Source organism: Lucilia sericata, unplaced genomic scaffold (genome assembly GCF_015586225.1).
Source record: "Lucilia sericata isolate MDLA Ls3-8-SP2 unplaced genomic scaffold, ASM1558622v1 Contig002375F_arrow, whole genome shotgun sequence".
NCBI lineage: Eukaryota > Metazoa > Arthropoda > Insecta > Diptera > Calliphoridae > Lucilia > Lucilia sericata.
The window spans coordinates 5,281-15,557 of record NW_023996177.1 but is presented as its reverse complement, the minus strand read 5'-3'; the positions used below and the strand labels follow the sequence as shown (position 1 = coordinate 15,557).

General features: G+C 29.2%; 1 long non-coding RNA gene across 1 annotated transcript; it reads right to left on the bottom strand.

Moving 5' to 3' along the window:
- Positions 1-240: 240 nt before the first annotated feature.
- LOC119613851 lies at positions 241-9,964 on the bottom strand. The gene is made up of 3 exons (XR_005232279.1): positions 9,566-9,964; positions 703-1,118; positions 241-304 (listed from the first exon to the last, which is right to left on the bottom strand). It is a non-coding gene; the product is annotated as an uncharacterized LOC119613851 (long non-coding RNA).
- Positions 9,965-10,277: the final 313 nt, after the last annotated feature.

The following is a 10,277-nucleotide window of genomic DNA, read 5'->3' as shown; positions in this document are numbered from 1 at the left end:
GCTACAGCAGGATTTTCAAATAGCATATTCGTAAAAATTGTGCTGAATTTTCTATTAAATACGAAACGAAGCTGTTATTTTTCAAAACACTTTTTTTCTAAAAACACTTTTTTTCTGATTTAATTACACTTTAATTTTTTATATTTTTTTTGTTAAATTTTCATAAATTTATATAATTATTTTGTAATAAAACTTGAGATTTTATTTTTATTTATTTTACTTTTTAAAAACACTTGAAATTTTTCTTTCGAAATTTATGTATTTTCCACTCGTTTTACAGGGATTTTATTTGTATTATTTTTCTCTAAAGATAAAAATAACAACAAATACAGATTAATGACAATATTGAGGTTTAAAAATAAAAAAAGAATTATTATTTCTATAATTTGTTGTTATTTATTTATAATTTATTGAAATTATTGTATGATTTTAAGAACAATAATAAAACGCGGGCTGTTTAAAGATTTATTTCACTTTTTTTTGTTTTTTGTCTTGAGAACACAATAACAACAAGTTTGAGTTGAGTTTTAATAACAAAATGTTTGTGTGTGTGTGTGTGTAAGTGTTTGCTTAGTAAACAAGTACTTTGCTGTTTGGGTTCGAAAGACCAAAAAGACGATGATGACAATAAGAGACTTCGTTATTGCTGATGATGATGACGAAGTTGAAAAATGCTGGATAAAAAGAAATAAACAAACTTACTGACGATGTTAAACGAAGTGTATGCTTTAATTATATAAAAAGTAAATTATGTTTATGTTTTGTGTTGTTGCTGTTATTGTAATTTATAAAAACAATTATTGTTTTTGTTGTTTTTCTGTTGCTTTGTAATAAGAGCAAGAGAGGAGTCTTTAATCAAGTTAGGCTTTAGGTTTTTTTGTTTAATTGTTGTTTTTTAATACTTTTTCACTTTTTTTTTTTAACATTGAAACACTTGAATCATGTGTTTGTTTTTGTTGTTGCCAGAGTATAGGTTACTTAGGCGTTTATTTATTGTTGTTTTTTTTAAGTAATTCTTTAGAATTTTATGTTATTTTAGTAAAATTCCTTTAAAATTGTTATTTATTTAAGTTTATTTAATTTTGTAGAATTCTTTCAAGAAATTGTAGTTTTAAAATCTGCAAAGAAATAAAAGAAAAAAATTGTTTAAGTTATAGATAAATACATTTTAATTCAAAAATATTAATAATTTTTAATCCTTTAATTCCATTAAAAATCTTTACATAAAATCCATGTAAATTTAATAATTCCCACACATTTCCCTTACAAACTTTAATTTCAACGAACTTTTTTTTCGCCCCAAATCTACAAAAAACTCTGCAAAAACAACACTATGTAACTTTAAAACTTTCTTGTTAAATCGATGACTATTTATGCCAAACTAGTTGGATTCTAAATGAAAAAAAGGTAAAAAACGCTACAAAAAAACTATAACAAAAAGTCAATGTTTGGAAACTAAAATTATATTGGTTTTGCAAAATCAATTCGCCGCATAGCTTAAAGTAAAATAAACATGATATTACATTTTTTGTAAAAAAAAACATGTGATAAATCCTGTTTTTTAAGGCAAAAGAAACTCAAATTACTCAAGTACTTTCAACTCTCGCTCTCTCTAAAAACAATTAAAACAGTGAGGTCAACTTGTAGTAATACTGTTGCTAGTAATGCCAACATGAAAAAACATAATTTGGATTCTAATTAATTTATTTTATTAACTAGACCTTTTAAAATTTTTCTTTTAAAACTTCCCGAAGAAACTAGGGAAAAATGCCAAAAAAATCTCTTAAACCTTTTTAATATGCATTAAAAAATCGCCAAGATGTTATTACTAAATCCTGCACTCAATGCAGGCATGGAAAATTGATATTCTGAAAAAGTACTATTTATTATCTAAATGACTATAGACCATCGAATAGATTATAGACCAGACTATAGAGTAAGCTATATGCTTGACTATAGACTAGACTATAAAAAAGACAATATACTAAGTTCTAGCCTAAACTATAGACTAGATAATAGTTTTCAGACTAGACTATAGAATAGACTACAGACTAGACTAAAGACTATACTATAGAGTCGACTAAATACTATACTATAAATAAAAGTAGATAATAGTCTAAACTATAGAATAAACTATAGACTAGACCGTAGACTAGTCTATAACAAAGACTATAAACTGAACTGTAGACTAGACAATTTACTACTAGGACTACAGACTAAACTATATACTATATCCTAGACTATAGACTAGACTATAGACTGGACTATAGACTAGACTATAGACTAGACTATAGACTAGACTATAGACTAGACTATAGACTAGACTATAGACTAGACTATAGACTAGACTATAGACTAGACTATAGACTGGACTATATACTACACTATAGACTAGACTATAGACTGCACTATAGACTATACCATAGAATAGGATATGGACTAGAATACAAACTAGATTGTAGACAAGACTAAATACTAGACTATACAAAAGACTACATACTAATTATAGACTAGACTATACACTAGACTACAGACTACACTATACAATATACCAAACTATAGACTAGATTATAGACTAGTCCACAGACTAGACTGCAGACTAGACTAGGCTATATACTATACACTAAACTAGCTAATAGTCTAGACTATAGACTAACTTATGGGCTAGGCGATAGACTAGACCATAGGCCATATGCCAGACTAAAGACTATCCTAGAACAGACTATACTGTTGACCAGACCATACTGTTGATCAGACTATAGACTACAGACTAGACCATTGACTAGACTATAGACTAGATTATAGACAGGATTATAGACTGAACTACAGACTAGACTATACACTAGACTATATACTAGACTGTAGAATAGACTACAGACTAGACTATAGACTATACTATAGACTAGACTATAGACTAGGCTATAGACTATACTTTATAATAGACTATAAACTAGATCAAATACTAGACCATGGAATGCACTATAGATTTGACTATAAACTAGACTATGAGCTAGGTTTAAACTAGACTATCGATTAGACATTGGACTAGACTATCGTCTAGACTATTGGCTGGACTATCGACTAGACTATAGACAACCTAGATAATAGTCTAGACTACAGACTAGATCAAATACTAGGCCATCGACTACACTATAGATTAAGCTATAGGCTAGACTATAAACTAGACTATGAGCTAGATTATAGACTAGACTATCGACTAGACTATTAAATAGACTATCGACTAGACTGTCGACTAGGTTATCGACTAGACTATCGTCTATGAGCTAAATTATAGACTAGACTATCGACTAGACTATTAACTAGACTATAAGCTAGACTATGATCTAGATTATAGACTATTAACTAGACTATCAACTATACTATTAACTAGACTATCGACTATACTATTAACTAACTAGACTATCGACTATACTGTCGACTAGGTTATCGACTAGACTTTTAGCTAGATTATAGACTAGACTATCACTAGACTTTTAACTAGACTATCGACTAGACTGTCGACTAGATTATCGACTAGACTATTGTCTAGACTATCGACTATGCTATCGATTAGACTATAGACTAGACTATTAACTAGGCTATGAACTAGACTATTGACTATACAATAAACTAGACTTTAGACTATAAACTTTACTAAGGACGTAGTAAGTACCAAAAATTTCGTGAGGACATCGCTATAGTTCCATAGTCCTGAATGTTCCATGCCTGACTCAAACAAAAATCCCTTACAAAAACCGGAAAAGAGAGAGAGCTTATCAAAAAAGAACTCTCTTTTCTCTTCATTACCAACACCCGCTAGTTTTGTTTGCCAAAAAAATGACTCAATAACATGCCAAAACACAAAAACAAGTTTTAAACAAAACACTTTTTAAATGCAATTACTACAAGTTAGTAACCTCCTGCTAGCAAAGAAAAACAAGAGCATAGTAATGACTCCCCTTCGAAAAAAAAAAAAACAACCACTCGGTACCAACGCAAGAGTAGTTTTTTTGCACACACGTGTGAGAGCAAGCTCCTTGAACAGAAAACAAACACAGACACTCTCTCACTTACACACACACACAGTACGCAACAAACAATTCCAATAAGAATTCATGTTCATTTATTGTTGTTGATTTAAGAAAAAACAAACAAATGAAATTAAATGAGTGAGTGAATGAAGCAAAGCTAAGCATACACATTGTCATAAGAACAGGAAAGTAAAATGTAAAGAAAATTTAAAACAAAAAATAACAATTCTTATAAGGAGCTAAAGAAGAAGAGGAGTAAGAATGAATGGCTGTCAAAAACGTGCACGCGTAAAATATTTGATAAAATAAATCACTGGCATTCATAGTGAGTGCGGCGGGTATACATAAGTGAATGTTTGTGTATGTTTTGCTTTTTTTCCTTTCCGTTTTATTGTTGAAGTTGTGTCTTCGTATTTTATTTATTTTTTTCGCTTTTTAGACTTGATTTTTATTTGTTTTTTGTAGTTCCTTTTTTTCTTTATCTTTATGTTTTTAAATAAACTTTTTTTCCTTCTTCTTTAAGGTAAGGATGTATGTATGTGGGTTGTGTGTGTTTATGTGAGTAGAGCAAGTTGTGTTAAAACCTGATTCCTTTTATGTGTTTTTTTTGTTTTCTTTAATTTTTTCTTATTCCTTTTTGAATTTTTGAGTGTTTTTCTTTCCTTTTACTTTTTTAGAGTTGTATTTTTTCATCAGCTTCTTATTCGTTATTGAAAATAAACTGAAATTACGTGTTAAGCTGTGATTTATTTACAAAATTTCTTGCAAAATTATTTTTAAACTTTTTCAAAAGGAATTTTTAGAAAAATTTAGATTTTAATAACAGAAAATAAATTAGGTTGAAAGGGAAAATGCATCTGAGCCACTATCGGGTCCTCACTTTTAAAGTACAATTATCGTTCGATAAATCAGAAACTCAGTCTCCTAGACGTTATTCCTTAAAATTTCCGAAACACTTGCAAAATGTTTTGATCTGATTTCGTCAAAGTTTTGGCTTTGCCAGAGAAAGTGCTCCAATGCTTCAGTATCCTCTCACCACATGATCTGCATTCGTCATATTCATCTGATCCAATTTGTTGAACTTTTGCTCGTGGTCTTGTATGAATAGACATGAGACGTATCATCGAACTGACATCGTACTTGCTCCCACTCTGGAGACTTCCCGTTCTCCTTTCGTTTGTGGTCCTACCCACCGTTACATTATTCTGCTCCTAATTGCATCGACTGATTTTGCATTTGCTAGGTTAACTTCGTCAAGTTCTCTAACCGAATGGACTGATGCCCATATGATACTGAGCTTACCACCGGAAGTAAAGTTCTGTGCTTGTTCCGGGACTTTAAGAGCATCCCACAAAAAATATGTAGATAGAACTTATCTAAGTTATCTGACTATCAATAGAAGACTGGACTACAGACATTGTTAAGCGAAACGAAGTGATCGTAGTCTACACTGATGGTTAAGAAAAAACTATTATGGGCACTAACTCGAGAACTTTCTACAATGATCATGGTATCTTCGTATCCATCAGATTACATAATGCCTGAACTACGAGCAACATCTCGAGACGTCGAGACTCAAGTCTCTCATTTCGAAGGGTCGAAATGTTTTCCTATCTGCCTTCACTTATTGTTCCAACTTGGACGATACTGAGTCAAATTGTGGCCAAAGTAAAAGTGCATTTGACTGATCGTCCTATTCCCCTGGCCGAATGAAATCAAGAAATGGTCGAAAGAATGAACCACTTGCAGACTATCCAAAATGTTCTGTCTGTTACGGAAAATGATTCTCTTGGCCCTTGAAATTCGTTAATCCTTCTTATAGGCATACTTAAGGGGCACTATTCTTATTAAATAAATTTCGGTTCGTAAGGGCTTTCGGAAACGAATAAACTGCTCTCTACAATCCCATAAACGATCGAAAAAGTTAATTAAATTTTTTCGTTTTCTTTGGACCTTATGTTAGGAAATTGTTTTGTCGTATCAATAACTTTTGGACAATTGTTAAGCAATCATTTACGCCCAACTTAGGCTATATGTTCAGAGGGTCGTTGTAATGCTAAAATTTTATATTTTATTAAATTCCCATTCATCTCTTCAGATTGCTTAATCTATTCGTTAGAATGCTATCCTTGTTCATATATCAATCATCTGGAACTTGGCTCCATTTCCCTTTTGATGATATACAGCATCAAACTATTGCTCTCCTCAGTGTTTTACTTTGGGAGTAGTTTCTTCCTTTTCAGTTCTTCATTCGGTTTTCGTTATACCTTTGGCCTTCCGACATTTCATATATACTTGTTTTTAGGGACAACTTGAGCATTATACTCCCTTTTTTTAATGATTCGACAAATAATTACTTCTGATGTTTTTTTCACTTTTAGACAACCATTCACGGGCATCAAAGACTATCGCCAATGAACATTTCACGTGAAATATGATCCCTTTTCACTTTTTTCGCTCACAAACTTTCTTATCCTGGAAAAATTACCCTGTTGTAAAATTTGTTGAAGGAATTTTGTAAATTTTCAACAACTGTTACATACAAAATCAACTATTGTGAATGAATTGTTCACGGCAAGTTCACGATAGCAATTTTCCCTTCCAAATTTCACTTCTATTGGCGATAGGGGTATTTATGTTTAAGGTATCACCTTTTACAATTAATTGCGTGAAATTATAACTCGAAATTACAAAACCTTGTGAATGTTTCCATCAATTAATGAAGTACATCTCCAAATTATCATGTTTTACTGTGAGTGTAATGTTTTTACCTTCAGGTCTCTCCCATCATACCTTTCGATATCCGTCGCTTTTATATATGATAAATATCGTTTCATCAAGTAATATAACGTCGTCTTAAAAACTTAAAAATCTTTTTAGAACACTTTTCTAAGCAATTTTTGGTGGGTACTTCGCACTCTTTAAATTCACGAGAAGGGTTTATACGACAACATGACTATTGTATCCCTTTTGACGATTCGGCGAATTGTTGGTTGTGTTACTGCATTTTCCAATACATTCTTAACTTCAGTTAAAATTTAAGGAGCATTAATGCATGGTTTCACCTTTTTTTATTTGCAGAAAACTCCTATTTCTGAATCGATTTGATATTCAAGATCACAATGTAGATTCACTCCCGAGTGATTCCGGTTAGTTCTTATAAGAATTCTTATAGGAATAACTAAGGAACACTGTATGATCCCATGTGCATGTTAGATCGTATGGTCTTCCCTTATAAAAGCAATTGCAGAGATTGATTAGACGAGATGGAAGACTGTGTGATTGCCGATCTCTACAAGAGCGTAGCCGGGGGTATCTTGGTGGAAGTTTCTTTGATGTGCAAGATCACAAATCCATTAGCTTGAAGATTAGTTAAACATAAATATTATATATCATTCCTCGAATGATTCCCGTTAGTTCTCAGAAGTTTCTTTCTGAACACTCCATTAGACAGAGAAGCTTTTAGTTTTTATTTTAATAACTCGTAATTTTTCACTTATTTTCGTTTACCACATATTTCAATTCAGAATTTTTAAACACTTTAATAATTTTTAAATAATCTTATGATTAAAATGCGTTTTAAACTATTTTTCTTTTAAACTTTTTGTAATTTTGTTGATTGTTTTTTTACTTTATTAAAACTTTTTTACATTTTTAAATTAACACTTAAAATTTATAAAGATTTTGTTTTATCGGAAGATTTTTTTGTTTGTTTTTTTTTTTTAACAAATTTTCCAAACTGTTTAGCTTTAAGTTTTTATAAAATTTTATATTGAAGTCAGATTTGATTGATTTAAAAAGTATTTGAAAGATAAAAGTGTTCTTTTTAATAATTTCTATTTAAATAATACGAATAGTATTTAGGTTCAATATTATTTCAATCAAAACTTTGCAATTTTTTTTTCAAGGAGTGTATATTTCAACGTTTATAACTCTTAATTTTGGAAACCGATTTCATTGATTTAAAAAGTTTTTGAAAGTTAATTTAATCCTCTTTTAAAGCACTTTTAAACTTTCATAAATAGTTTAATTATATATTTTTAAAGGTTTTTGTTTTTTTAATTGCAAAGTTTACAGTTTTGGGCTTTTCTATTTTTCTTTAAATTAGAATCGGATCAGAGAGTTTGTATTATTATTTGAGTTTTTTAGGATTTTTTTCAGAAAGTATATTTTAAGGACAAATTTCTTATTAAAATTTGTTATTTTAAACTTATTTAGTTTAATCAATTAGTTTTCCATGATATATGACTTTGAGCTTTCATATGGCTTTAACTTGATGTAGGATTTTATTGTTTTAAATAAAATTTTATTTGGAAATGTCAGTTTTAAGAATTCTTATTTATATAGAGATTCTTAAATATTTAAAATATTTTTTTATTTAAAAAAAAAAAATTCAAAATGTTTATTTTTAAAAATTCGTATTTCTTTAAGTTGTTGAGGGATTTTGTTGTTTTAAAAAGTTTTTGAAAGTTAATTGTGTTTTCTTTAAATATGTGCAATTTGAATTTAAAAATCTTACACTTTTAGTTAATTTATCACAATTTTCTCTTAAATCCAAAAATTTCGAAAACTGTATAACTTTAAGCTTTTATTACTCTTTGATTTGAAGAAGGATTTGAATGATTTATTCTGTTTTTTTACAATTTCTTATGGAAATTTATGAAAAATTTCAAAAATGTTTAACATTTAATCAAAATTCAAATTTCAATTCCCCTTTTGAAACTAAATTTCTTTGAATTTTAAATCAGGGTACATATTAAGTTTTTTGAAAAAATTTTGTATGTGTGTTAGTGTGTGTGTGTAAATCTACTTACACACTTTAAAAACAAACAGAAAAATTTATGAAGCATAAATATTTAAACAAAAAACAAGAACAAACAACGTAAAAACTAATGTAAAATAAAAGCATAAAATTATAAAAAGAAAACTTAAACACCGACACAACGAAATGAAAACAGAGTCAGAATCAGACACAGAATCAGAGACAAAACAGAGCAGACCAAATCCAGCAGAATATACAAATAAGAACCGACATATTTTTATGCAAAAAAAAAAAGCAAACAAAAACATAAATGACAAACAGAGAGACGGACGGATGGATGGACAGACAGACAGACGGACGGACGAAACGAATGGAAGGACAGACACACTACAACAATGTATAAAGCTTAAAAACGGAATTAAAACATACACAACGTTGACAGAAATGTATAAATTTAAGCAGAAGAGTAAGAGTAGTAGTAGGTATAAAAACTTGAGTTTAAAAAATGACATGGAATGTTTTGTTTTTGCACTCAAACCACGTTATAAAAATTCGCAACAACAACATACAGCTTCCGTTTCAATGTTAAACAAAAACTGAATTTTGAAAAAAAACACAAACTGATACACATTCACTGTATAAATTTAAATGTAAATTTTTTGATTTTTTTTTTTTCATAAAATTTCATCGAAATAATCATAAAAAATTACTTTAAAATTTAATAATCATAAAAATAAAATTAATTAAAACTTTGTATTAAAAAAAACAACACCTTTTATAGATTGCTTTTGTTGATGGTAATGAGCTTTAGCTTTATGTTTTTTTTTAAAGATTTTTAACAAAATTTTGTTTTTAAACTGTTTTAATTTTGAAACACTTAATAATTGCACAATCTTGCACAAACCAACACTGCAGCACGCTTTTAATAAAGACACAAATGACTTTTTACGTTTGACGTTTTAAAAACGGCAATAATGGTTGTTTTTTAATACGTAAATTTATTTCTTATTCTTTAATTTTCCCAAAATTTTATTTTATTTCTTTAATTTCGTTTGATTTTATTTTTATTTTTTTGTTAAAGAACAACACTGTAAAATATTTACTTTATTTTTGTGTATAGTGTAACCCGCTTAAAGTGTGTAAACGTAATAACGGTCGGTACCGAACTAAACGAAAAACACACAAAACTAAAAAGTACACTGCATGCAAAAAAGCAAACAACACTCACATTCACTCAGAAAGTGCAAAAGCAAACGCAAAAAAAAATTAACTAATCAAAGAAATCATTATTGTTACGTTTTCCACGCACAACGGCTCCAAAAACAAGAACAAAATATTTTACAAATACTCTCTTGCTCTCTCTCTCTAGCTCCCCCTTCAAAAGCATAGAGAGTGAGAGTGTAAATAAATGTAAATTGGAGCATAATTTTATTTTATCTTTCTCATTCTCTTTAAATTAATAATTTAACTCCACTTAACTTGCT